Source organism: Rhineura floridana, chromosome 9 (genome assembly GCF_030035675.1).
Source record: "Rhineura floridana isolate rRhiFlo1 chromosome 9, rRhiFlo1.hap2, whole genome shotgun sequence".
Lineage (NCBI taxonomy): Eukaryota > Metazoa > Chordata > Lepidosauria > Squamata > Rhineuridae > Rhineura > Rhineura floridana.
In genome coordinates, this window is record NC_084488.1 from 83,843,670 (window position 1) to 83,867,254 (window position 23,585).

Below are 23,585 nucleotides of genomic sequence, written 5' to 3' on the forward strand. Positions count from 1 at the left end.
ACAGAAATAGAAGCAAAAGAAAATGATTTCCTATAGGAAACTTCACTAAAATTGCAAAGGAAATCAAACATATTTAAAGTGACTATCTGAACTATGTCAACTGTCTTAATAATGTTGCTTCCTCCCTGCTAAAACAAGATCAGCACAGCACATGTCTTGTTTCTGTTATTTGTTGCCACCACTCACCATATGCTCAGAGGTACATGCTACCAAATTCTTCCAAGGAAGTGGACTGGACTGTGAAAAACCAACCCAAATGGTGTTTGCATTTTGACAACTTTGTAGGGCAGTCCAATATCTCAGAGAGGAGGTCAGGTGTCCTGCTCCCCTGGTGCATTCACTATAGCTGCCCAATTTCCCTGCTTTTTGATAGAAGTTTGATAGAAATATCTGTGGGCTATAGGTACATTCATAAACTACAAGGTTTTTTTTGCCTATTAGGGAATGTTTCTGCTTTTTAATCCAGGAGGTAAGAAATGGGATCCTGTGCAAGGTTGCCAAGAATGGATTGATCATTTGCATGCTTATTGAGTTCAATGGGATTTGCTCCTATGCAATCATGGTTAAGTTACGTAAAACTGACCATGCGGGAGGGGGAAGGGGGAAGAGTGGATTGGCGGGGGACAAAGGAAGGGGGAGGGCAGGTTTGATCATCTGCATGCTTATAGAGTTCAATAGTATTTACTGCTATGCAATGATGCTTAAGATAGGTGAAACTGACCATGGGGAGGAGGAAGGGGAGGAGGGGGAAGGGGAAGGAGGTGATTGGAAGGAGGTGGGGATGGGGAGGGAGAGGCAAAGGAAGGGGGAGGGAAGGGGCAAGAGGGAGGGGATAGGAAGGAGAAGGAAGGGTGGGTTTTATCATTTGCATACTTTTTGAGTTCAATGGGATTTATTTCTGTGCAATCATGTTTGAAAATGGAAATGGACTGCCTTCAAGTTGATCCCGACTTATGGTGACCCTAGGGTGTGGTATTCAGAGGTGATTTACCATTGCCTTCCTCTGAGGCTGAGAGGCAATGACTGGCCCAAAGTCACCCAGTGAGCTTCATGGCTGTGTGGGGATTCGAACCCTGGTGTCCCAGGTTGTAGTACAACACTGATGCAGGGGAGGGGCAGGGAGAATAGGAGGAGGGGGAGGAGAGGAGATTGGGTGGGTGGGCACTGGGCAGAGGGGAAGCCCCTTACCTTTCCTAAAGGAAAACATTGTGAACACTATCATTGCTTCTCAGCATTTCCCCCACCTTTTTATTCTACAGCAGGCACATGTAGCCTCCCACCAAATTTAAACCAAAGCTTTCCCTGGCCACATCCACACTAGGCCTTTATTTCACTTTGGACAGTCTTGGCTTCTCCCAACGAATCCTGGGAAGTGTAGTTAGTGAAGGGTGTTGAGAGTTGCTAGGAGACACCCTGTTCCCCTCACAGACCTTCAATCAGAGTGGCTGACTGTTAAACCAGTTTGGTCACTGGAGCTCTATCAGTGGAATAGGAGTGTCCTCTCAGCACCCTTCACAAACTACACTTCCCAGGATTATTTGGGGGAAGCCATTACTGTCTCAAGTGAAATCAAAGTCTGGTGTGGGTGTGGACCCCTGATTAGGCAAGCTAAGCAGGTGTAAGTCTTAGAACACTGACAGTTGGTTCTTACTAAGCATGCCTGACACTATCATTCAGTTCAATGCAAAATGTATTAAATTAATTAAAAATCAGCTAGGCATTTTTTTTAACTTTTAAACTGCAGAAGATGATGGTTAGAGTATGAGGCAAGGTTAGTAATAGGATTACAGGTCCTCTGTGAACATGGGTGATTTTTAATGAATTTCAACAGATTATGAGAACTCTGACAGAAAAAAGTCCAAAAGGGCTCTGAGTTTTTTCCTCTCTTTTTAGACTTTGAACTCTCGATTCTCTCTGACTGTTTTGTGTATTGCTGTGAAAATTTAGAGGGTTGTTAAGCTAGCGTTTCTGAGTCCAGGACTATAAGTTTTGTAAGTTTTTGTTTTGAAATGAGCTTATGGGAAGCATCAGAATGGCATGAGGGGTATTTTCAATTTAAGATTGTGGAATGTAAAAAATCCACGCTGGCTATAGTATACAGCCACTCTTGTGGCTGTATAATGATGGCTATGTTCTACCTTCACTTTGGAAGCGATATGCTTCTGAACACAAGTTGCTGGGAATCACATGTGGGGAGAATGCTGTTGCTATCAGGTCCTCTTGCAATTATTGCATAGGCGTATGGGTAGCCAATGTGAGAACTGGATTCTACACCAGATGGGCCTTTGGCCTGATCCAGCAGGCTCTTATGTTCTTATTTTAAACAATAAAATTTGCAAGGTATATCATATGTAAGGAGCATCAAGTGCTTTTACTTGCTCTGAGATTGATTTTTAAAAGGGAGAAAATTGAAACCCATGTACAGATCTGTGATTTTAGCTTATTCAATTATTTCAGCTTTTTTTATTTAATAATTGCTCTTAATCCACACATTTCTTAATTCAATTTTGAAGACTATGTTGATATTTATAAAATACAGTGTCCAAATGTTACCTTTTGTGGATAACTTATGTTACATAAAATACCATTTGTTCTATTATTAGAACACAGATGGGCAAAAATATTTGATGGATGCAGCCATCACACACAAAGATGCTAACTTATTAAAGGGAGGTCATTCTTTTCTTCCCTGCTAAGAAAGCTGAGAAAACAATGAGAAGACAACTAGTGCACTACACACATTGTCAGAATTAAAGGCATAAAGAAAATAAACAGGTTTACCATTGTACTATGATATTGAAAAATGCAGAAGATCTGGTGTCCTCTTCTCCTGTCTCAGTGAAACTAGAGTTGTTACTGAATTTCACCTAATGTGACATTTTGGGTAAATTTTTGGAGGATCTTACTCAAGGGAAGCATCCAAGGAATTTTGAAAGAAACACACAATACAAAGAATGCCTATCAAATTGTGCCATTTCTTGGTAGAGTCTATACATCCCTTCTTGCACAAATTAATGCAGGTTGTTAAATCTTTAGTGTGGGTGCGCCACCTACCTTTCAGTTCTGACTGATTCCCACAAAGGGACCTAGGTTTCTAGTACTGTGAGAAAGGGAGAAAAACATCACTGTCCACTTTCTCCACACTGTGCATAATTTTATACACAGTATAAAAATTCTCCCCCCAACTTAAAAAAGGCCCAAACCTGGAGTTGCTCCAGTCCCTTCATCATTTTAATTGCCCATTTTTGAACCTTTTCCAGGTCTACAATATCTTTTTTGGGATGTGACAACCGGAACTGTACAGAGTATGCCAAGTATACTGACACCAACATTATTATAATATTGGTGTTTCATCTCTTTCCTAATTATTCCTTCCATGCAATTCACCTTTTCACAGCTGCCACATCCACATCAGGATTTTCACTGAACCATCCACCATGACACCAAGATTTCTTTCCTGCTCAGTTAATATAACATAAAACCACTGAATTATCAAAGGTTCAATCCCTGACATCTGCAGATAGGACTGGGATATCCCATGTTTGAAATCTTGGTAAGCTGCAGCCAGTCAGTGTACACCAGGGGTTACCAATATAATATCTGTGGGCACAACAGTGCCCTTGGGGGCTTGCTCTGGAGCCCACAATGCCTCTGAGCACCACTCACTGTTCCCTTAGTATGAGGTTGTGAGAGTGGTAACCCTTTTTTCCCTTGAAAGAGTGACCCTCTTCCCTTTCCCAATTCCTCTTTCAGCTGTATGCACTTTGCAAGCTCAGATTAATTCTACTGCATACATTTTTTTGCCAGAAAAGCAAAGTGTGTGCTTGTGTGTGTGTTGTCTCTGGTGATGGTGGGGTGTGATCCAAAGGAGCAAGAGGGAGAACTGACCAAAATGGGTAATTCCCACAGCACTCATTCAAAACCCAAAAGTGCCTAAAAATGTTGGCAGCTCCTAGTGTATAGATTACTGAGCTAGATAGCCAATGGTCTATCTTGGCACAAGGCAACTTCCTTTGTGTGTAGTTCTGATGTGCCCTTTACCTATAGTCTGTTATGGAAATATGTGGAGTAACTCAGCTGTCTGAGCTTGGGATGTGCCAGTGTGTGTATTTACCTAAGTAGCAGGCTTTTACCCTGCATTTAGATCACTGAGACTTAAGACTTAGGGCTCGTCCAAACTGACCCCGATAATCCACGTCTTCCATATTCACTTTGTCATCTGACAGTCCCCACTTTGCCTGAAATTCGCTCTTTTCCGATCTGAAAAATATGCTTTTTTTGCGCCTGCACATGCAGCGGGAAGACACATTCTTTTCTCTTTTTCCCAGCTCTGCCTGAAACACCACCCCCTATCAGCCAATTGGTCCGCAAAATATGACGTATGCTCCTCTCCCCCTTTGCACCGAAGCACAATAATGCGCATGTGCTTGAACGTAAGAGTGCAAAAGTTTGAATTTCCTGTTGGCTTGGTAGTAGTGGCTGTAATGGAGTTGACCGAGTTTTTGGCTCTTGTACAGCTCCACTTACAGCTATTAAATTTCTGCCTTGTGCAGTTGAGGGCAGCCGGAGCCCAACGGGTACCTGGACAGGGTCGTGTGACACCCCGGAGCCCAGGAACAGCAGGAGCCCCAGCAGCCCCGGAGCCATGCTGAGCTTCCTCAGCTCATGCAGGGATGGTGGTGGAGGAGGCTACTTCACAGCAGCTGCACCGGCAAAGCTTTGGGATAGGAAGCACTGCGATGTAGCGAGCTCAGCATGGTGGGAGGTGGCGGCGGCAGCTACATTTTCCTCCTTTATGGCAACATTGTTCACAAGCGAGGGCTTGGGGGAGGGGGATCTCCATCTCCCCCCTCGCACCCCCTCCCACCCAGCACCCAGCAGCCTTTCCTAGCTAGGGAACCCCACGCGGCTGCTGGATCCCTCGATTCTTGGAGGCTGCTGGTGGTGGTGCTCAGTCCAGGGCCTCCCTTCCCCCCTTTTGCACACACACACGCACGCTGGACATATTCTCCAGGAACAATTTGTAATAGGAACGCATGCAGGGGGAATGAGGTTAGAGCTGCTAAACATCCTTTCCTCTTTTTCCGCTTTGAAGTGTTCCCTCTTCTGATAAAAGAGAACTGCAAACCACTTATCTGACAATAATTGCTGTATTGTTGTTTGCTTGCATTTGTGATATATTGTTAAACCGAATGTATGTGGTTTTGCCTTTTTCCATATCAAATTTTCTGGGGGTAAACATGCCTGGCAATTCCACTTATTTCTCATGGAACTGCAAGCAAGTAACGACGTGTCATGTCTAGGAAGGTAGACCACCAGTCTCTATGGTTGTGGGTGCCCGAGATGTTCTAGCAAACCACTTATATGCGAATAATTCCTGTGTTTTTGTTTGCTTGTGTCTGCGATATTTTGCAAAACCGACTGTATGCTTTTCTGCCTTTATGCATATTACAGTTTCTGGAGATACACATGGCTGGCAATTCCACTTATTTCTACAGAACGGAAAGGGGGGTATTGAGGAGCTGCTACTACTTGCTTCTTTAGTAAAGAATGTCAGGAAAGCTGAGAGTTTAATGGGGAGCACCCCCCTTTTTACAGAACCAAATTTTCCTGGGGTGGTGTGGCAGTTTTGTGACTCTGCGTATTTACGCACACCCACCCAGGCGTGTTCTCGATTCAAGTTGTCCTTGTACCTCTCATCCCCCCCCCCAAAGTCTCATAAATCGAATACCACGCAAGAATGCGAGCTGGGACCTCTGGCTCCACTGCAAGGTTCCTGACCCCCAAGCTTTTCTAGAGTGCAGTGCCCGGTGGTGGCTCCCAGCTCCTCCCCATTCTCTCTCTTGCTCTGCCTGCCTTTTGCTCTCCGCGTAGGCAGCGTCGGCAGCGTCAGGGAACAGCCACCGAGAGAGGCTTCCCAGCAGCTTCCCAACCACTTCAGGCAAAACTTGATGCTCCTTTGCTTTCACCCCCCGCCTTCTCCCTTTCCTTCCCGTGGCCGTTTGCAAAGTGCCAGCAAAGCAAGCTCCCTGCACCAACCAGCCGCACTTGAGCGAGACCAGGAAGGAAAAGGGGGGCTTTACAATCAGCCACAGTTGCAGATCTCACCCAGAGCGGCCACCCAGTTCGCAGGCTGGCTAAAAATAAACGGCTGTAGCTGCACATTAGAAGTTGCAGAGCCCCCTCAACACCACATCATTGCTCTGATTGGTTCAGTTTTCCTGGGCTTTCCCTGGACATTCGCTCACATGTGCAAAAATGGAAATACATGATTGGCTGGGAACGAGGGAAGGGGTATGGGGAAACGCCCATGGACCGCCCACAGCTCTAAAGTCTGCGGTATTGCATCCGAGCGCCTTACGGTACAGCGGATGATTCCCGATTTTAAAAAGCATATTGCATTTTTTGCAGTACTGCAAAAGCTGATTTAACCGTGAGAAAATGCGTAAAAACGGACAATGTCATATGGACCACCAAAAATTAATGAATGCACAAAGCGATCATATTGCACATTATACAGTCGTCTGGATGAGCCCTTAGTAAAATAAGAAAAAGCTACTTTATTTATAGAAATACATAGTAGATAGGAAAGGCATACCTTGTTCTAACTAACTAACTAAGTTGGAGGTGCAATGCCCAGACTTGGGTATTGCCCCCATGGCTCAGGAGAGAGAACAAAGACAGAGATGTCTCCTCTCTCCTCAGACAGTTGAAGAAAAAGTCAAAGGAAGGAGGTGCAGATAAGCTTCCCTGAGCATATCAGTCTACAATGGAAAAAGGTTAGGTAGAGAACAGCACAGGTAAAGGTAGGCAAGCCTACCCAGCTGGAGGACCCTAACTGTATCTTCCTTCTGGAATACAAACAAAATGTTCTTATGTTCTTAAAAGAACCCAAACAGGAATTGCTCCTGCCCCACTTCCAACATAGTCTATGCTTCTACTATGCCTTCCCTGCAATCCTGCCAATATTGTTTAACACTGAAGCCTAGAAGTCACTGTCCAAACTGCAGAAACACTGTAAAAACCTTTCAGTCTGACTTTCAAAATGGCTTTTATTGTATGTGGACTGTGTTTGGACAGCTGCCTCTGCTATACCTCTACTATATCATATCCCAACTGGTCTGATGATTTCCATTTTAAAATCACTTACTGAACACATATTGTACTTTTATTGTAATTATTTAACCTTTCTCGCACGATTTTAAATATAAAATCAGCACTGAATAATAATGAGACTATAAACACTAATTTAAACCAGGGAATTAGATGTATTATATAGTTATTAAGGGAATGTAAAAGAAACTCTTAGTTTAATTCCAGTTTCTTGCTTCGCTAACCACAAGCCACCTGCAATCATTATTCTCAGACATACTGTAGGATTTTTTTTAAATACAGACGTGAAAGGATATAGTGTGATATTTCAGCTGATTGCTTTTCAGATGTATTGAAAGAGGATCTAATTTTCAGTAATTTCATACATTAAAAATTTGATATGCCATTAAGAACTGAAGCCTTGACACTACTTCAGTGGAAATAAATGGATTTTTCAATATATTTTCCTAGAGGCATGATCTAATTAAAGTATAGTACACAGTTGTTCAGCAGGTTCCAATTAATCAGTTCATATCATGTTTATTTCCTGGCATGAAGTCTAGAATAACCTAAAACTCTTACATGGAGAAAAATACCTAGCAAACTTGCATATAGTGAGATGGAGTAATGAATGGTAGCCTTGTGCTTCTTCAATAACTATCTTTCCAGCTTACCTATCCATAGCCTCAGTTTAACACTTCTATTTCCAAATGATAAAAGGTCATTCTGTTCAGCATGTGCTTGACTATTTACATTTTCTAATTTTGTATAAAAAATTGGTCACTTCTCATTGTAGAAGTAGACATATTGCGGTGAAAGAAATTGACTTGCCACTAAAATTGATTAAGGCTGCAATCCCAACCCCAGATCTGTTGGACTGGTAAGAATTTGGATGATGTAAAGGTGTCCCTCTGCCCAGCCCGGTCTGGTTCTGCCAGCATGCGCATCCACCCATGTGGCAGGTGGGTGGAAGCTACTGCCAGTGGAGTCCAGCAGAAACACCTGTGAAATGGGATGTTTCAGGGCAGGGAGGGAGCAGCACTGTGCTGGCAATGGAACCAGTTGCTTCTGGGGTGACCCTGCTGCTGTCATGTGATCCCAGTGACCTGATTCAGGACTCTTTGCTGTGACAGTCTGAGAGGTGGTGTGGCAAAATGCCATTTTTCCTCCACCCTTCCCACCTTCCACACTGGCTGGTGCAAGTGGTGGAGCTGTGGATATGACAGTGGTCACACTGCTCAGTTAAGCCCCAGGGTTTGGACTGCTCTCATTTTGCAGCATGTATTACAACTCATCATGTGCCCTGGTGTCATTATGTTGTTCATTTCCTTTTTCTTTCTTTTCATCACTGGTAGCTGCTAATGGTGAAATGCAAATGTAATAATGTTAGAAGGATACATGGTAAGTTACATTATACATTACGGAGAGCGTCAACTCAACACTGGATGTCCATTTTTGGTAGCAACCTTGTGTGTTTTGCAGCGTCTGCTCCTGCTGCCCTTTGCCCTTCTGTTTCTCTTGCTTCTTTTCCCTCATGCTCTTGATAATTGGCTGTCCTGTTTTCCTGCCTTCAAAACGTATTCTTAGGACTATGATTAGTCACTTTTCCCCTCAGAAAGTGAATATCAACTTTTGTAAGTGACTTACAAAAACAAACATTAAAAACAAGAGTAAAAACAACCCAAAATGCTCACTATGTATGAAAGAGTGGATCCAACTCAACTCCACCCCACTAAAAGGTAAGCAGAAAATTAAATTCCAAAGGCTGAGTGAAGAAAAATGCTTTTGCCTGGTGCTTAAAAACAGACAGTAATGGGGCTAGGCATAAGGAGAGCATTCCACAAACAGGGAGCCACCTATTACTATGTAAATAGTAAAATGTCCTATAACTATGATATTTGGTGAATTTATGAGGTCATTGTGTGTGCTTATTCTTGATGATATTCTCATTAATTATTCTTGATTATATTCTCATTTGTTTCTGTCTGTGAGTTTTGGTTCAACATTTCACTCTTCGTTATTTGGGGAAGGGGGAGTCCATATATTTTCATAGGTAAATACACAGCCAATGTGTACCAGGTGAAATATTAAAAGGGTCTTTTGAGCTTGAAATTTGCTTTAATGGAAATGTAGAAAGAGTCTTCTCATTTTATATTAAAGCTGGTGGTCAAACACAGAGAAGTGACTGGTGCTAGGAGTTTGCAATATATAGTTTTTACGCACAGATGAGCTAATATACTGCCAGCCTAACCAGTAACATAGCCTAGCTCTCTGGAATGGGAACTGCTATTCTTAAGAACAAGCGATAGTGTCATGGACAGTTGTTTCTCTGAAACCATGATAAAACCACCTGATTTATTTTACCATTATGTTTGTGTTATTTCTATGGTAAATTTAGTGCAATACAATATTTATAGGGCCTTCTTCAGCTACATTGAACAAAAAATCTATGGGTTGGGGTCAAGGCTTAGTCATACTTAGAATAGGTGCTTTGAAATCAATGGGCAGTATCCAACAAAGTAGTTCCAGTAGTGCAAGAATTTTTGTTTGTGCAAGGAAGTTATTTCCTGTTCTCCCCTATGCTTCCCTTGTACCCTCCCCAAACCTGCTCCAGAGGAACAGATTTAGAGGGTGAGTAGGGGGAGAAAAGGAAGGGGGTGTTCCATTGCACAGCCAGACATCTTTGCACTAATGAAACCACTTTGCTGGATACCATCCAATGAGACTTTTACGTCCTACTTATTTCAATGCCTCCACTCTGAGGATCCAGCCTCATGTATCCCAATTAGCAAGAAGCAACACACAAGAACAGATTTCCTTGCATTTATTTCCCTCATCCCATGCTCAAAGAATGCACAACACATTATTATTCACTAACTCACTTTCACAAGATGGCTTTATGGATTAGATACATTCAGAAAGGACCAAAGGTAGATCTTTCTATGACAGATAAAAGTAGGGACACTTGTGGAGCTTGTTCTTTGAAAAATCTGATATGGACAGTCCTGATCTCCACCTCTGCAGATCAGCACACAGTTATTCTTTGGATTTTGCCATTCTTTGCATTTTAAGATTGCCTCTAAAAATAAAAAGGCACATAAAAGGCATACTTTGAGAAAAATACGTTCAGAAATGTGTATTTTTTGTGAGAAAATATGTCACAAAAACTTAAATGTGAATTTTTATGCAGATTTTTTGTAAATTGCAGATTAATGTGCAACAGGACAGAATGGACTTATGAACAACATGCAGAAGTGATGCAGACCAGATGCATACAGATCTGTCCATCTCCAGTGACAAGTTGCTCATTTAATAACCTCTGTTTAATTGGTGGAGCCTAATCATTCACTGACTGTTTTCTCCAAATAGTGCCATCATTCCACTTCTGCAACTTCATTCTGGTATAGCAGAAACTCAAAACAATTATTTTTGTGTTGTATATATAACACCGTTCTCACTCTCATGATCATCTAAATATAATAGTCCTATCTCATCTCACCTTTATATTAGTTCAATGAGTTTTTGTTTTGTCAGGCATACTTGAGTTTCATTGGGAGAAAAATATCCATGTGTAATTTGTTTATGACAAATCCATTGATCCAAACCAGAATCCATTCCTTGATCAAGACCAGGATACCAGAATGCTCTGGGCTAAGCATAGACTAGGCCATCCCAGAACTTACAGTAGGCAGATGGGGTGGAAGGAAAGGAATTCTGGAAGGAAGAACACCAGTTTGTATGCAACTGTGAGCAAGGAAGAACCTCTAAAATAAACCTCTTAATCTAATAAACATAGCTTGAGTCCATGTTCTTATTTCCAAGAGTCACAGACCTCTGGACACAACACCACACTAAGCTGCTAAGCAAATTTATACATGTATACTTTCTATGGATTGTGTAATCCATTTTAATGAGTGGGTGAAATTGTTCTTTCTCATTGCATTTTTAAAATATATTATTTTGTCCACAGAATATGATGTCCTAACAATGGCCTCTGTCCAGAAGCATTCAGTCAGACCACTTTTTATAAACATATACTGATATCAAGGTATAAAAGCTCTTGTATTGTGCTACAAATCAGGAAGCACAGTGTGAGAATCTTATCTCTGCCACAAACTTGCTAGGTGATCTTAAGCAACCCTTTCTTTCTCAGTCTTAGTTGTCCCATTTGCAATGTGGGTGATAATAGTACTGATGTAACTTAGAGCAGGGATGGGGAACCACTTTTGGGTGGAGGGTGGGATCAAATTGTGGCTAACCTTCTGTTGCCCAAATTTAACAGGTGGGCACATCCACCCACATGCCAATCACCTGACATCATGTGACAGGTGGATTCAAACCTGGCCAGAGCAACAGGACTTGCGTTCAGGGCCAAATTTAAACAGCACAGAATGCAAACCATGCTTGTAAAGAAAGAAGTGGGAGCCTTGGAGTGTGGTCCTGATTGTTTCTTTGCAAGCATGGCAGTGGGTACTATTTAAATTTGGCACTGAGAATGCAAGCCACACTGCTTTTGACAGACATCAGACCCATGCCGGAGCTCTGACTGGAAGCTCCCACTTGGATCGTTTGTATTTTGTGCCAGATTTAAACAGTGTGGCGTGTAAGCCACAATTGCAAAGCAACAAGGCACTCTAAGGCTCCTGATTGTTACTTTACAGCTGCAGTTTTGCCTATCCCATCCCTGACATCATGTGGTGAGTGGCTGGGGAAAAACAACTTTGCAGGCCAAATTGGGAGGTCTGGGGGACGTAATTAGGGCTGCAAGCCAGAAATACCCGACCTGGGCCTTAAACGGTTGTTGTAAGGTTTTCAGGTAGATAATGCATGTGAAATGCTATGAACGCTTGAAAGTGCTACACAAATGCTAAGTATTATTATTTTTAAAACATTTAATTCTGATATGTTTATATTCCTGACTAGAATGCTTCCAGTCATTCTTATTCCATCCAGTTAAATTTTGCATTTGGTAATTTAGCTCTGACAGCGTCTGAGATGAAGATCACAATCCTGGCCATAATATTTATTTAAGTAAACTGAACAAAACAAAAAACACATCCATGAATGAAAGGGAGAAAAATATGATTATCCAAAGGAAAATCAGGGAAGGTTATGCAAGTTTGCAATGTCAAGACCACACAAATTTCCAGTCACTACTTTTTGAACCAAATTTCTTTAATTATGTTTATGGCCATATATACGAGCTGTGATTGCAAACATAACATTGCTTGACATATATGGGTTTTTTGCCTGCTATGGCAACTATAGCTACTAGTATGTAATGCAATATATTTTAAGCAAAGCTTACATAAATAAATTCCTTTTGTTCCACATCCTTTTGTAGAACACTTCTGTCTTCAATTCTGTTTGCCATTGTAACACTGAATGATACAAAGCTAACAGCTAGTATTCAAAATGACTTCAAGGCCTGTCATAAGTGGCAGCATTTAATTTAGCACTGTGTGAATTTCTTTCCCCCCAATGTGCAATATTTTGTGCTTGTCAACACTGAATTTTGTCCATCGTTTTATTGCTCAGTCATGTAGTTTTGTGTGATTTTCCTTAGCTCTCAAGAGGCTGCTTTGCATTTCCTGTCTTGAATATCTGCAGATTGTATCGCTGTTTACCTCCTTAGACTTTTCCCAGATCACAGAGTACATTACTGACTCCAGTAATACCGATGTTTCAACTACTTGTATGCTTATTTTTTAACTGTGAAAACAACCATTCGTCCCTCTTCTTTAATCTAATATGTTATCTGATTTCATGAAAACCCACCGATACACATACTCCCTCCTCGTTTTTTGCAAGTCAAATGTAGCAGAAGCCTATGCAAATAGCTGTGTAATATATATATCTCATTGTGTTTGGGGGGGGTTGTACCTAGTAAGTGAGCTTAAGACTGCAGCCTCTGTTTCTTTTGTGACTTTATTTGCCAGCAACTTTGTGACAATCCAAGAGTGCAGTTTGATTTAGTTTTACCCATGTGCTTTCTGACATACCTAAGAGACAATTGAAACATGACTTGGCTGTTGATAGGCTGACTACATGGTCTGCTTTTTACCTAACATGGACGTATATACAACCTCTGAAGCAGCCTTCCCCATCCTGGTGCCCTCCAGATATTTTGGACCACAACTACTATCAGTTCCAGCCACATCTGGAAGGGTGGGGAAGGCTGTTCTAAAACCATGCTGTGTACTCAGATCATATTTTAGATCAGCAGGATTTATCCTAAATAGATTTCTTTAGAACTGCACATTTGAAGGTTTACCCTATAAAACTACTGAAGCTTTCTGATGCAAACAAAGGTTTGAAGCTGGTGTTATAAAACACCATACTGTTAGATGCACCCCAATATCCAAGTGTTGAGAGGTTGCTGTGGTTCCAGTACATACCTTGGGTTGAGTTCCTTGGAATGAAGGTCACTAGACACTGGTGATATTTTCTGTGATATAAGGTTTATTGTAAGATTACAAATTGAGCACAAGATGGAAAGGCTCATAAGATTAACATGCCAATGGATTCTGCTCACCCATCAGGGTTCTAGGAAGGCGACGAAAGCCATAGCTTTGAATTTTGTGCAAAGAGCAAAACAGGCCCCTGTGTCAGTTTCTCAGCTCCAGTGCCAAGACAGCTAGTTTCCCTGTTTTCTTTCACATACATCAATGACATCACCTCCAGCCAGAGGAGGCAAAAAGAAAAACATTCCCCTTCTGCTTACCTTCTAGAAGAGTCTCCAGCTGTTTGCTCCTATGGCAACAAATCACCTATACTCTGCCAACTCTTTAGGTATGCAAAGGCTCATTCTCCCAACAAAACAGAATGTGCCAGTCTATCTACTTAGCAAAAGAAAATGGTTTGACCTTTGGGGGGGACATGTCTCCTCTTCTGCAGACTCAAAGCTTATATTATAGGGCTGGAAAGGATCCTAAGAGGACATCTAGCCTAATCCCAATCCTATAACGATATTAGGAAGATGGCGGCTCGGAGGACGCGGTAGTTGGAGCTCCGTAGCCAAGCTCTTTTGCTTTTTTGCCATCTATTTTAACATCTATTTTTACTTTATTTTATTAACTTTGTATTTTTTGGGCTCACATGTGCGTGGAATTAAGTGGTAGTTCTCGCCCCGTTTTAATTAATGAAAGTTTACATACCTCGGGCGTTGGGACGAAGAGTGCTGTGGAGGAGTGGTTGTGGCAGTGGAGGAGACGGGAGTTGAGAGGCGGCGGCGAGCGGGCGTTGTGAAGGAGCGGCTCGGCGGTGGTGAGAGTACCGCAGTAGAGCGCCCGGCGGTGAGAGCGCTACGGAGGAGCCCCCCCCTGGTGGCGGTGAGAGCGCCGCAGGGGGAACGCCCGACGCCGAGTGTGGCTGCAAGAAAACATCGTGAAAGAACTACTCCGCGGTGGTGAGAGCGCTGTGGAGGAGCGCCCGACGCTGAGTGTGGCTGCAAGAGAGCATTGTGAAGGAGTGCCTGGCGGCGGTGAGAGCGCCGCGGGGCGGGAGTGCCTGACGACGAGAGTGGTGGCGGCGAGAGAGTACTGTGAGGGAGCAACTTGGTAGTGGGGAAAGCACCGCAGAGGAGCGCCCGGCGGCGGTGAGAGAGCCGTGGGAGAGCAGCGGTGAGAGAGCTCCGTGTAGGAGCAACTCCGCGGCGGTGAGAGCGCTACGGAGGAGCCCCTGGTGGCGGTGAGAGTGGGAGTCGTGTTCCATCTTCGGCATCTTCGGCCTCTGGCGCCGCGGCCTCGAGTCGTTTCTGGAGTCGGCACTGCTTTCTGGGTCGGCTCCATTCATTGCATTCATTGCTTTTGGGCCCATTTACCGCCTTTGGGCCCTTGTTGTGACGGCTACCGCTATTGTCGTTTGTCAACTGTTGTCATTGTTGTTGTCTGGTTGTATGAGTGGCTGTATGAGTGTGGGTGTGATTGTGTATAGATTATGAATTCTGTTGTTTATTTTATTTTTATTATGTGCCTGGGCGGGAGGATAGGGTGCGGGGAGGGAGGACCAGAGGGGGCCCCTATTAGCATAGTGACAGGTAATGGGAGGTATGGCGTTGTGAGGAGGACATGCCAGTTTAGGGGAACTCGGCCCAGATAATTGGTGGCTGTACCGTGTTCCGGTCCTCCCCACATCCACAGGATTGCTGGTAGTTCTATCAGCCAACTCTCGGATCTCCAGTTGCTGCTTCTTAATGCCAGATTGGTAAATAATAAAACCTCCCTCATCCATGATTTAATTGTGGTTGAGGTGGCCGATCTGGCGTTTATTACTGAAATCTGGGAGGCATTAATCTCTCCCAACTTTGCCCACCTGGGTATTCGGTTCAGCATCTGGGTAGATCCGAGGGTCAGGGAGGGGGAATCGCTGTGGTCTATAGAAGTTTAATCCCTCTTGTTAGGCACCCTATCCAGGTGGCTAATGGTCTGGAGTGCCTTCACATTGCGTTGGGTCAACGAGACAGACTGGGAATACTGTTGGTGTACCGTCCACTCTGCTGCCCAACAGCTTCCCTAACTGAGCTGATGGAGGTGGTCGTGGGCTTGGTGTTGCGATCCCCCAAACTTCTGGTATTGGGGGATCTCAACATTCATGCTGAGACCGCTTTGTCCGGGGCGGCTCAGGACTTCATGGCCTCCATGACAGCCATGGGGCTGTCTCAATTTGTTACTGGCCCTACGCATATTTCGGGGCACACTCTAGACTTGATTTTTGCCACTGGATTAGGGGATGGTGATGAGTGATGAGGGATTTTACATCTGTTCCTTTGTCATGGTCAGATCACCGCCTATTGAGGTTTAGACTCACAATGTTTTCTTCCCTCTGCAAGGGTGGAGGACCAATTAAGATGGTCCGTCCCCGGAGACTAATGAATCCTGAGGGTTTTCAGAAGGCTCTGGGGAGTTTTCCGGCTGATAAAACTGACGCTCCTGTCGAAACCCTGGTCAATCTGTGGAATACGGAAATGACCTGGGCAGCTGACACGATCGCCCCAATGCGCCCTCTCCTTTGCAGAGCTCAATGGGCTCCGTGGTTTACCCCGGAGCTAAGAGTGATGAAGCAAGAAAGAAGATGGCTTGAGTGCAAATGGAGACGAACTCCCGACGGCTGTAACCTTGCACTTGTGAAGGTCTCCACCAAGCTCTATGTGAAGGTGGTGAGGGCAGCAAAGAAGCAGTACTTTGCTGCCTCCATTCAGTCATCTTCCAACCGCCCAGTGGAGCTTTATAAAGTTGTTCGGGGACTCTTACATTCTGGTCCTCAGAACGCAATAATATCATCAACAGCTCGCTGTAATGAGTTTGCGAGACACTTCCAAGATAAGATCACGAACATCCGCCGGGACCTTGACTCCAATATTGTAGCAGTTGATCCTAATGAGGTGTCCAGAGCACAGTCTTGTCCTGTTTTATTGGATGAATTTCAGTTGGTACAGCTCGAGGATGTGGACAAGGTGCTTGGACAGGTGTGGGCGACCACGTCTGCTCTGGATCCTTGCCCCTCGTGGCTAATAAAAGCTAGCAGGAATGGAACAGCCGGATGGGCCAAGGAGGTGATCAATGCCTCTTTACGAGAGGGAGTGGTACCACTTTGTCTGAAACAGGCAGTGGTGACACCACTCCTAAAAAAGCCCTCCTTGGACCCTGAAAACCTTGACAACTATAGACCGGTAGCAAATGTTCCATTCCTGGGCAAGGTTTTAGAGCGTGTGGTCGCTCGCCAGCTCCAGGCTCTCCTGGATGAAACTGATTATCTGGATCCATTTCAATCGGGCTTTCGGCCGGGGTTTGGTACAGAAACAGCCTTGGTCGCCCTGTATGATGACCTGTGCCGGGAGAAAGACAGAGGGAGTGTAACTCTGTTGGTTCTCCTGGACCTCTCAGCAGCTTTTGATACCATCAACCATGGTATCCTTCTGGGGCGTCTTGCGGACTTGGGAGTTGGAGGCACTGCTTGGCAGTGGCTGCGCTCCTACCTCGATAATCATCTCCAGAAGTTGGTGCTTGGGGAGCATTACTCGAATCCCTGGGTACTCCAATATGGGGTCCCGCAGGGTTCGGTTCTGTCCCCCATGCTTTTTAATATCTATATGAAGCCACTGGGTGAGGTCATAAGGAGATTTGGAGTGCGTTTCCAGCAATATGCTGATGATACACAGCTCTACTTCTCCTTTTCATCTTCTTCAGGTGAGGCTGTTGATGTACTAAACCACTGCCTGGCTGCGATAATGGACTGGATGATAGCTAATAAACTGAGACTCAATCCTGACAAGACTGAGATGCTGTTGGTGGGGGAGCTCTCTGCCCAGATGGTTGATGTCCGACCTGTCCTAGATGGGGTTACACTCCCCCTAAAGGAGCAAGTCCATAGTTTGGGGGTCTTATTAGATCCGCTCCTGTCACTGGAGGCTCAGGTAGCCTCGGTGGCACGGAATGCGTTCTACCAGCTTCGGCTGGTAGCCCAACTACGACCCTATCTGGACAGGGAGAACCTTGCCACAGTTATCCATGCTCTGGTAACCTCTAGATTGGACTACTGTAATGCACTCTACATAGGGTTACCTCTGAAGACGGTTCAGAAACTTCAGCTAGTGCAGAATGCTGCGGCCAGAGTTCTTACCGGGACTAAAAAATATGATCATATAACTCCTGTCCTGGCCCAGCTGCACTGGCTACCAATATGTTTCTGGGCCAGATTCAAAGTGTTGGTTCTTACCTATAAAGCCCTTAACGGCATTGGACCGCAATTCCTGGTGGAACGCCTGTCCCGCTATGTACCAGCCCGTTCACTGCGCCTGACGTCGAAGGCCCTTCTCCGGGTTCCAACGCATATGGAGGCCCGGAGAGTAATAACTAGAGCTAGGGCCTTCTCAGTGGTGGCCCCCGAGTTATGGAACGCCCTCCCTGACGAGATACGCCTGGCGCCTTCTTTGTTATCTTTTCGGCGCCAGGTAAAGACCTACCTCTTTGCCCAGGCATTTTAAATTCTACTTTAATTTGTCTTTGTCTTAATTTTGTTTATATATTTTTTATACTGTATTGTTTTCATGTTTATTTGTGTTTTAACCTGTTTTTATCTTTTGTACACCACCCTGAGAGCTTGTTGCTATAGGGCGGTTTAAAAATGTAATTAAATAAATAAAAATAAAATTATGCTAGCAAGTGGGTTGGAACCATCCAATATCACTTCTGCATTCTGAATCATATCATATAGTTGAAGTGAAAATAAATATTTCCATACTGTAGCAAAGAAAACGGAAATTGGAATCAATATTCTTATAGAAAATATATAGCCAGCTACTTTGAGAATTCACTTTGAGCAAAATATAATCAGACAGTAGGTCCTATCTAAAGATCCTTGAGATGTCATTCAGACTCACCCCAAACCCCACAACAATATATTACAAAATGCATAATATTAAAATTTGCACAATATTATTATACATAATAATTGCATAATATTAATATTAATTTGCATTTGCTCTACACTGGTAAACATTATTTGACAGCAATGGTCAGATTTGACAGCAATGGTCAGGGGCCAGATCTGGCTCACTAGACAATATTTACTGGTAGAATTATGTCATTTTAATTTTTTAAAAAATCAGTAATTTGCAAAGGTGTGGTTAAAAACTTTGTGTGCAGTTTCACTTGTACAGAAAACAGACATTTCCCAGTTATGAGACAAAGAGGTATACCATATGTTATCCTTAGTGTTAGATGATGTCAACTTATTATGGACCCTGACCAAAGGATCTTGTCTGTGTGGCAAAATTCACTTATGGGTCTTTGGACCAGTTTCTGAAGAACAAATCGGAGGTGTTGGCAGTCTCTGATCTATAGTATTTTTAGAAAATTTGCTTCATTTTGTTCATTATTCATACCAACAAATGAATTCTAGCCTAGATTAATTCACAGTAAATACACAGTTGCAATAAAGAGTACATTAAAATATGAGTGATTTGCAGCACTTTGGCAAAATTATACAGATTGAAAGCGTCAGCTTCCAAGCATCAGCATCAGCTATTCTCAAGAGAAAACAAGTACAATACTAGTAACACATCTGTCTGACAATACACAAATTCTCTGGGTGGGTAAAAAAGTGGTGTAGAATGTAGAAGAGCTCATGGAATGTGGTGTGAGTGACTGATTTACCAGTATAATATTTTTGGTGGTTATGTTATTTATTTGTTAAGGGCACTTCATCCCTAGTTAATACAGGAAGTTGCAATATCATCCAGGGCTTTCATACAAAGTTATTGAGAACAAGAGAGCCTATCAGCTGAATCACTCAAAAATAAACGTTTCACTACAACCAAACCTGCCAAATAAACCTTCTATATGCATCAGACTCTTTTAAGATCTGGTGGTGTGAATGCTTATGTGTCTTTTTATATGTACACACATATACACAAAAAAGAGGGAAGTTGCATTTCAAAAGCCTAGTGAGATAGGCAACAGTTAACCAGTGTGTTTTTAGGGCTGAAAATACTTGAGTAATCCACTCATGGAGCCATTCAACAAAATTACAGCTTTGCAACACGTGATTCCAGGGTTATGTTATTTGTTAGTATAAGTGATAGAAGGGATCCCACCACCCTCCAAGTTTGATCATTCAAAACTGATACTTCTATTGTAACTGCTGAGTATGTCATATACATTATGAATAGTATCAGTTGCAGAGCTTGGAAAAGTTACTTCTTTAAACTACAACTCCCATCAGCCCCAGCCAGCATGGCCACTGGATTGGGCTGATGGGAGTTGTAGTTCAAAAAAGTAACTTTTCCAAGCTCTGATCAGTTGTATGTTTTGTTTTTATGCCATAAGCCAGCCTGTTGTAGTCCAAAACAACTGGAGGTCATGAGGCTGGCAAAGGCAGAGCTAAGAATTATTTCTTTGTGGGAGGGGAGTGGTTCAGGTTCAGAATTGACTTCCACATATAGTTTGCTGTGAATATTTATTGTAACAAAGGCACCATTGATTGCAAGGACAGTGTATGCCAAAGCATGGAAGCCAAATAAGTTAAATATACTTAGAAAAATGTGGGAGCAGTTGTGTGTGATTAAATTAACAGCTACGTTGAAAAATAAATAAAAGTATTTAGAAATGCTGAAACAATGGAACTTTGTAACCAATGTGATATTACTCAGTGCTTCGCCTTCAGTCTTAGGGTTTTGTTTAGGTTCAACATGCCCTCAAAGCCCTCAAATCATCTGACATTCACTAAAGGGTTCTGGAGAGTCCTGTATTGCTCCAGGAGAAAGTCTAGGACTCTTCTCATCATAAGGCACCCACACTTATCAAGTATTATGCATGTCTGCCCCTTTTTAGTTACACAACCCCTCACAATTCTGTCCTTCCCTCCACTTGGAAAAGTTCCCACTTAACTTGTACTTATCTCCCTCTTCAAGGTTGGTTCATGGGTCTGGTATGCTACAGGGTCCTCCTACCTTTTACTTTCAAAGCCAGATTCTCTCAGTCATGTGTTAGGCCTATATCTCCTCCCCCCCTCCCCATATAGCAGAGAAGGACAGAGCATCTGCATTCCTCAGCCGGTGTCTCATCACAACCACATGTTAAAAGGGAACTTGGAATATCTGTCATTGTAAACAACAATTGAATGAATGTTAATTAATGTAATAGTTAAACAGCTTTACATTTTTCTTTCTTTAAGGTGTAGGTGAATAAACAATGTAATGTAGAGGCTGGGCCTGGCAACCAAGAGGTCTTCTATATCTTTAAAAGTTGTGCAGGGGGAAGGGAGAATTTCACCTTGTGGTTTTTCCCATTACAGTGTTGCACGAAAACCTGCACTTGGCTGAATTTTCTCTTCTGTTAGATACAAAATCATTCTCAGGCCCTGAGCCTGGCAACCCTAGTGTGTGTGTATGTGTATATAAATGTTCCTGAACTTCGTATGACTTTGATAATTTTTCTGTAAAGAAACATTTATTTAAAAGCACCAATCAAGGCACCATGAACTTAACAGCAGTCAGTTGGGACCAATGTGAAAAAGAATGGTCAGCTTCCCAGATAAAGCTTTGACGTGAATCAAAGGAGAGGGTGGCTTTTCATTAACATGTGAATATGTCCATGGACAGGCTCTAACATCTTAACCTACACACTGTCTAGGTTAATGACAAAATCTTACTCTCATATGGGCTTCAAATAGCTCCTCGCTTAAGGGATGTAAATGTAAGGGGCTGGCCAATGAGCCACTAATTTCACTGCATACAGGTAATTCCCAGTGTGGAAGGAAAAATAACTCACCAGTCATATTTAGAAGTAGCAGTCGCTTGAACAAGCTTTATTGCAATAAAGAAGAAATCACTGATGTACATCAGGAGAGAGAGTCAAACAGTCTCCCTCTCGAACCATGGACCCACAGGCTTATATACTTACATACGTCACATAGAACCTACTAGATTTATCCTGTACATGGTAAGCTGGCCATTTCATGAGGAGTGGTTACTAATATATGTGATGTATTTCCTCCTTAGAGTAGTGAGGAGGGGTTTTCAGAGCATTTGTTGAGTGCATGTCACACTCCAGGATGGTTCTTTACATGTGTCAGGTGTTACATTTTCTTAACCACTGTTTTAGCTAGAAACAGGCACAAACCTCTAACAGAAAGATTTCACATATCTCTGTTGCCCACAACTTCCCTTTTCCCTCTGCTAGCTGGCATCACACAGAACTTCCTCAGTTCCCTTTGTGAAGATGTACCTTAAGATGTGATAGAAAGCCTCCCAGCTCTTATAAGCAAGTATAAGCCTATTGATTATAGAATTCTCCTTATCAAAAAGGTCAAAGTTCATTATTCTTTCACACTAGGGATGGACAGCTCAGTCATTTTTGGTTCTCTTAATTTCTCATTTTTCCAGTCTTTCAGTTCTCCATATTTCTGCAGCAATTTGCTTTTTTAAAAAAAATCCTCATGACAATTCTCTAGCATTTTAGTGCGAATTTCTCCTAATAAACACATTTTTGTAGGCAGTTTCTCATCATAGAATGCATTTTGTATGTTATTTTTACTCGTACATTCATTTTTATGCACACTTTCCCCTAACATATGCATTTTTGTAACCTGCATTGCAAAAATTTGAATAAGTGTGGATTTTGAAGGATGGCTGTGTTTCGGTTCTCATGCTGTTTTGGAAAGTGTGAATTTGTTAGCTTTGGCTTCAAATGCGAATTGACTCAAATTTCTTGCCCATCCCTAGTAATAGCACACATACTGTAATTATTTGTCTCCTAAGCTGGCACAGGTGCCTTTGTCTGCTGCAAGTCTTGCTTACAAAGCCATGGTCATTTAAGTTGTGCTATAGTTGTATCTCCTTTCCAGGTCCTGCAGCAAACAATTTTCAGTAATTTCATTTGGAAGAATAAGCATCTCTCCCTTCATTCTTATAGTCTGCATCCTTTGGCATCCTGTTTTTCCCTCTAGTTTTTTTGCCCTCTCTCTGATACAGTTGGGAAAATTAATTGAAAAGCTAAATTATACAGGTGCATCTATTAAGAATTTATGGCCTGCTCCAAACTGCTGCATCAGTGTATGAAATATGAGCAGGCTCTACTTTATGTAACTGCTCCTTTTAATCTAAGGATACATCACTGAACCTAATGGGAGAAAACAGAATCTGTCCTTTGATATATAAACAGAATGAAAAGCTTTTTATCTGCCATATTCCCCTTAAGTAGACTATCCTATTAATATTTCCATGGACTGTGTCAGAATTTATCTACTGATCACCTAGGTCTAAGGTAATGCTGATGGAATGTGAGATAAAAGCTCCAGTGTCTCAAAGTAAGAGTCCCAAGCCTCTAGAACAAAAACAAAAGACATTTTGTGACTACCAGAAGCTTGATTAATTGAGAGTGACATTCTGCACCTCGTACAGGTGACCCAATGATTGGGTCATGCCCTGAAGGTTTATAATATCATGTCTTTCCTAAGGAAGCGGTCAAACAGGCATGCTTAACAGTCATTATCCAAGTACTGTTTACAAATTTCAGGATTGCGTATGGTCTAGCTATTGTTGTCAGAGATAAACACAAGGTATACCAGCATTTGAAATGGCAGACAGCTTTCCAGCAGTGTGGAGAGTGGCAGTGCAAGAATGCTAATTACCAATGACATTAATGATGGCATTAACCTTCCTTGCTTTACATTATAAAGTCATGTGTTCAGTATTTTTTATTTATTCCAAATGGATAACAAATTATATGTTTAATGTGTGATGTAGTAACAGAACTAAATTATCTGCTCTTTGGGGAGACTCGTTTTCTCCTAATTGCTCTAAACAAATCAGTAAAAGAATTATCACTGGCATGATCCCACTGGGAGTTATGAGAGCAAAGACAAAGTCAATTAGTTTCCTGCAGCACAATGCACTCAAATAGAATACCCAAATGTAAGATTCAAGCTATCTGGTATTCGCTTCCAGTGGAGAGAAAGGTTAGTAGGGAACTCTACGCAAAGAGCCCACACAT